The sequence below is a fragment of the Rhodnius prolixus genome, unplaced genomic scaffold (genome assembly GCF_049639745.1).
Source record: "Rhodnius prolixus isolate KJV_2025 unplaced genomic scaffold, Rpr scaffold_10, whole genome shotgun sequence".
NCBI lineage: Eukaryota > Metazoa > Arthropoda > Insecta > Hemiptera > Reduviidae > Rhodnius > Rhodnius prolixus.
Genome location: NW_027411615.1, coordinates 22,486,183 through 22,492,639, shown reverse-complemented (window position 1 = coordinate 22,492,639; position 6,457 = coordinate 22,486,183).

The following is a 6,457-nucleotide window of genomic DNA, read 5'->3' as shown; positions in this document are numbered from 1 at the left end:
TATGATAAAAGAGGGCTGCAGAGGTTGTAGCGGATCTAGTAGGGAAGAAAAGGCTTCCAAAAAATATAACTTGCTTACCTTGACTCATCAAAGACGGTTGCACCAAAATTTATTACTTCCACTTCCATTTGAAACATTGTTTTGGGAAAAATGATTTTAAAATGGGTTGGAAAGGTCGAGACGTTAGTTTTCCGTCAAAATATTACGGCAATGCAGTACTTTTCTCATTATCTGATCAAACCTAAAGGAACTAATCGTTTGATAAACATTTCTTACTTTAAGTAAATTTACTATGTATACTTCCTTAATTCGTTCAGTGAATTAAACTCCCCTTTAGCTCGATTCTACATTGCAGAGTGTCCACTAAAAAATGCCATCATAATAAAAAGTAGCAAAACAGTTGTACTGCTTAAATAAAAACTAGTTAATTAAATAAAATTAACTCAAATAATTTTTCAAACAAATAATTTTACAATTATTTTGAGAGTACACTACTGTATCTATCCGAGTATTACAGATTTAATCATAAATTAATTAATTTAAAAAAAAAATCTCATTTACAATTTGTTTTCGGTGATATCATCAAGTTTAATAAATGACCAGAGATTTTTCATTTCGCTTTGGTTTCTTTTCTTTGCGGAGAACGAATTGTTAGTTCTGTCGCAATAAATATATTAATTAAATGACAAAAATAAACGTACAATTGACAATTCTGATTCTGCATATTCAGAGCTCCCATTTTTTATGAGGCACTTAATTTAAAAATGCAACTAACAATATGCTGCTGAATAAAGGCCAATAGTAATAAATTAATCTCTTGGTTTCATAGTTTTACTTGAGAGTATTGATTATCTTTTCTTATTCTATTTATAAAAAAATTTTTTTTTTTTTTGTTTTTTGGGAACCATAAGTTTATTCTGGATTGAAATTAGCAGAAAGTGGATGTAATATGCATTCTTTAAAAATACAAATTTAATGCGAAGTAACTAACTGGAATTCCAATTGACATAGTTTTAACGACTGAAATTATTGCTTTTAATACTAGTAATAGTGATAGGGTACTTAGTAAATATTTAGTGAAATAACTAATATAGTGAATTCTCAATTTCAGTCTCAGGTCTTATCCTAATAACTCTTCTTAGAGAGCGGTATAAAAAAAAAAAAATTAGTATTCTTTACAAGCAAGTTAGAAAACAGTATAAACAAAGATCTGTGACGTAGGTAAGTATTTATGGTTTTATTTGTTTTCTATTTCAGGCACTGTTAGATGATTTATGTGAAGGATTTTTCAACAAACATAAGCTAAGTGAACCGAATTGAGAAAAACTCAGCCACCATTTGTCACTTCCCGATAAGATAGATTACTAACTGAATGCACAAATACTTAAAAGTATAACTGGAATAAAAAGAATTGGATGTTTGAATATTTTTTCCCCGGTGCATCGATTCCAGACGTCGTTAGCGTCTGTTTCAATAATTAATTCGGTTTCTAGAAATAAACCTCAATGATTAATTGTCCCTTTGATTACCTTGTAGAATATTTTACAACTTTTCTACGATTCTTACTAATTTAACTATTCTAGGACCATTAAATAAATTTTTGTGTAAGTGTTTTTATTCATTACATCATCATTTCGTTGTAATTAATTTAAATATTCTGGAAATGCACTAAAAACAGGACAAACTAGCTCGTTGAAACATTTATTTATTGAATATATGTCCAAGAGCACCCATGGATTAAACGTTGACGCCTCCTATATTTCCAATGTCTTTAATTGAAGATTTTCATCGAACCCGGAATTCGTACTGTAACAATTGTTAGATGTTATCAATTTATATGTAACAAGTAGACATGGACAATATCCGGAGACCAACAGTGCAGCAGAGCTCTGGGTTCTAATAAACACAGATGTAGACGCGCCTTAAGTTAAAAAAAAAAGTTACAAAATATAAAAGAAATAAAATCCACCAGTGATATTGATTTCATTGGGATTTTGAGAGAGCAGAATTAATCAACAATTAACGATGTCCCGCCTTCAGCAGTATATCGTTAATAAATAATCTATAGAAACTCTAAAGATATCTCTAACCACCTCTTTCAACATTATTTACATTTGATTTTGAGAACGAAGAAAAAAGGCAGGGTTTCTGCTGGCGTAGCTTTGATAATTAAATACAAATATTAAAACTGTCCGGTAGGACAGTTGTATAAGGGTTGACCATCAAAAACTGCACGAAAAAGTGTAACGTTGAAAAACACCCAACTTTGACAATTTTTTTCTATTTTTCTATAAAAGATAAAATTCCCAAATTTTCTTTAAATCTTACTCCAAACCCTCCTTTATAACTGTAATTTTTTTGCAACCACCCAGATCTAATAGGTTTCGAGAAAAAAGTTGCTAAAAATGAGCAAAAACGACTTTTTCAAAAAATGTTCTTGTTCTTGTTCTTCTTGTTCTTCTTGTTCTTGTTCTTCTTCTTCTTGTTACCTTTTTTGTAAACAACGGAGCGCCTAAACGCGTGAACAGATTTTCATGAATGAGGTGTCATTCGATTCGGAATTTTATGTAGATGTGCCTTTTGGGGGTCTCGGCCCTGTACATCGAATAAGAGAGGAGTTAGCCCCCTTTATGTAAGGCCCCCTCCAAAATTATTATTACTAATTACTCTGTAAATCTTGGTCCGATTTTGATAAAATTTGGTAGGATGATAGGGTTAGGGCTCCCCTACCTAACAATAAAGCGACGATCTGCTCTTACACTTGTTAAGGGGAAGTATAGCAATCGTTTCAAATTATCGACACGTGAACCGATTTTCATGAATGAAGTGTCATTCGAATCGAAATTTTGTACAGATTTGTACTTTAAAAGTCTCGACGCTATGCCTCATAAGGAGGGGAGTTCGCCCCACCCAAATAAGGCCCTTTCTAAAACTATTATTACCAATATTTCTACAAAGCTTAGTCCGATTTTGATAAAATTTAGCACGAAGAAGTGATTAAAGCTCCTCTACGTGGCTGTGAAGTGCCATCATGCTCTTACACCTACTAAGAGGAAGTACTGCAATCGTTAAAATTATCAATGAGTGAACCTATTTACATCAATGAATTGTCGTTCGATTCAAAATCTTTGCCTTTTAGGGAGAAGTACTGTAATCGCAGTTTATTTTTCTTGCTCCTCTTAAAAGGAAGTACTGAAATCGCAGTTTAATTTTGCTATTTACGTACAAATACCTTCCTATTTTATTCAAAACGCTTTCTCAAAAAAATGGTTATTGAGGATGGTTTGGGGACCGCAACTATAACCATTCTTTAAAAAGATCTCTCCAGTGGTAGTTACGGTTCCGATTTAACACCTTATCAGGTTATAATGATAGAATAGCTTATTCCAAATTTTAAAAAAATCTGTAAAGCAGACGTAACTTTGCTAATAGACAAAAAGGAAAATCTATCCAAAAGGTACAAAAATCTCCTTAACAAAAACTTACAGTTTAAAAAGTTAAGTATAAGGGTTGATTAAACGCCAAAAGGTACACAAATCAGCAAGTACCCAACATTTCATTAATACTTCATTGATATTATTTAATTAAGTAATTTTACCGCATTAATTTTCATTAATATTTTTTAAGAATTTATTAGATGTCACATACCCTTATGCTGGCCAGTTCATTCATAATAGTTATAATTGTGATAAAATGTATATTATATCTTCGTATAAATAGGTACTTTATTTTAACTCTATTCCAAATTATTCTTCTGATTTCTCTTTAATGTGCCCTTTATTCTGAAGTTGTCACATATACATGCATGTTAAATTAGAAAAAGACAAATTTAGAGTCGGCTACTGTTTAAATTTGAATCACGGAGGATTTAAAACAATAATTCAGTCTTGAATTCGTCTTACCGAAATATTCGTGAGGACAAATAACACACAGTTAATAACAAGTAGATTATTCAACATTATTTATTCATTTCTCAATTGTAATTTAATTTAGTTCCCCTAATTTTACTTATAGTAAAATACTGGAATAATTAGCTGTCCTAAAAATATGCATATCTTATTTATTTTATATTACATATACACAACATTGTGGGAAGAACACCTAGATGGAGAATGTAATTGAAGAAAACTATACTATTTACGATAAAACCAGATTGACTACTTCATAAAATAACAATTACTTTAATCGAAGAATGAACTTAAACCGACGATTTTTATTTAAAAATAAAAATAAATAAATAAAATAAATAAAATCATTGATGTAAGTTGGTGTAAGCAATTTTTAAAAAAGTTTATGAATTTTTTAGCCTCATATTTTTTTATTTTTTATAACGTTTTCTTTTTCACCTGTAATTAATAGTTTGATTATTATAGATAAATAGATATTACAGTCAATCTAAGTTAAATGGTGTGCTACTTGAACAAATATTTTGTAGATGAAAATGGACAGCATAAGGGTATGTGACATCTAATAAATTCTTAAAAAATATTAATGAAAATTAATGCGGTAAAATTACTTAAATAATATCAATGAAGTATTAATGAAATGTTGGGTACTTGCTGATTTGTGTACCTTTTGGCGTTTAATCAACCCTTATACTTAACTTTTTAAACTGTAATATTATGTTGTAATGTAGACTTCCACTCAAATAATCCTGAAATTGTTGTAATCATGTACACATTTACTTGTTGCAACAATTGTTTCAGTTGTAAATTTCAATAAAAGATTAAAAATAATAATAATGGGATGGTTTGCGAATGCTGGATTCTAACACGGAGATCACAGGTTCGAATCCAGCTTTTGGCCCTTAGATTTTCTTTTCCTAGGAGCTTCTTACCGTTCACTCTCAGGTGATGGATAGTGTAATGAGAGAATACAGTCCGGAGACATACATTAAAACTGTCCGGTAGGACAGTTGTATAAGGGTTGATCGTCAAAAACTGTACGAAAAAGCGTAACGTTGAAAAACACCCAACTTTGTCAATTTTTTTCTCTTTTTCTATAAAAGATAAAATTCCCAAATTTTCTTTAAAATAAAGGGCAAACCCTCCTTTATAACTGCAATTTTTTTGCACCAACCTAGATCTGATAGATTTTGAGAAAAAAGATGCTGAAAATGATCAAAAACGGCTTTTTCAAAAAATGTTCTTGTTCTTGTTCTTGTTCTTGTTGTTCTTGTTACCTTTTTTGTAAACAACGTAGCGCCTAAACGCGCGAACCGATTTTCATAAATGAGGTGTCATTCGATTCGGAATTTTATGTAGATGTGCCTTTTGGGGGTCTCGACGCTGTACATCGAATGGGAGAGGAGTTAGCCCCCTTTATGTAAGGCCCCCTCCAAAATTATTATTACTAATTACTCTGTAAATCTTGGCCCGATTTTGTTAAAATTTGGTAGGATGATAGGGTTAGGGCTTCCCTACGTAACATTAAAGCGGCGATCAGCTCTTACACTTGTTAAGGGGAAGTATAGCAATCGTTGCAAATTATCGACACGTGAACCGATTTTCATGAATGAAGTGTCATTCGAATCGAAATATTGTACAGATTTGCACTTTAAATGTCTCGACGCCGTGCCTCATAAGGAGGGGAGTTCGCCCCACCCAAATAAGGCCCTTTCTAAAACTATTATTACCAATATTTCTATAACGCTTAGTCCGATTTTGATAAAATTCAGCTCGAATAAGTGGTTAAAGCTCGTCTACGTTGCTATGCTCTTGCACCTACTAAGAGGAAGTACTGCAATCGTTTAAATTATCAATGAGTGAACCGATTGAAATCAATGAATTGTCGTTAGATTAAAAAATCTTTGCCTCTTTGCCTAGAAGTACTGCAATCGCAGTTTATTTTTCTTACTCCTCTTAAAAGGAAGTACTGAAATCGCAGTTTAATTTTGCTATTTACGTACAAATACCTATGTTATTCAAAATATGTTATTCAAAACGCTTTTTTAAAAAAAGTTGTTATTGAGAATGGTTTGGGGGACCGCAACTATAATCATTCTTTAAAAAGATCTCTCCAGTGGTAGTTACGGTTCCGACTTACCACCTTATCAGGTTATAATGATAGAATTGCTTATTCCAAATTTAAAAAAATCTGTAAAGCAGATATGTAACTTTGCAAAATAGACAAAATGGAAAATCTACCCAAAAGGTACAAAAATCTCTTTAACAAAAACTTACAGTTTAAAATGTTAAGTATAAGGGTTGATTAAACGCCAAAAGGTACACAAATCAGCAAGCACCCAACATTTCATTAATTCTTCATTAATATTTAAGTAATTTTACTGCATTATTTTTCATTAATATTTTTTAGAATTTATTAGATGTCACAGACCCTTATGCTGGCCATTTTCGTCTACAAAATATATGTTCAAGTAGCACTGTAGATTGACTGCAATATCTTGTTATTTATAATAATCAAACTGTTAATTACAGGTTAAAAAGAAAAACGTTAT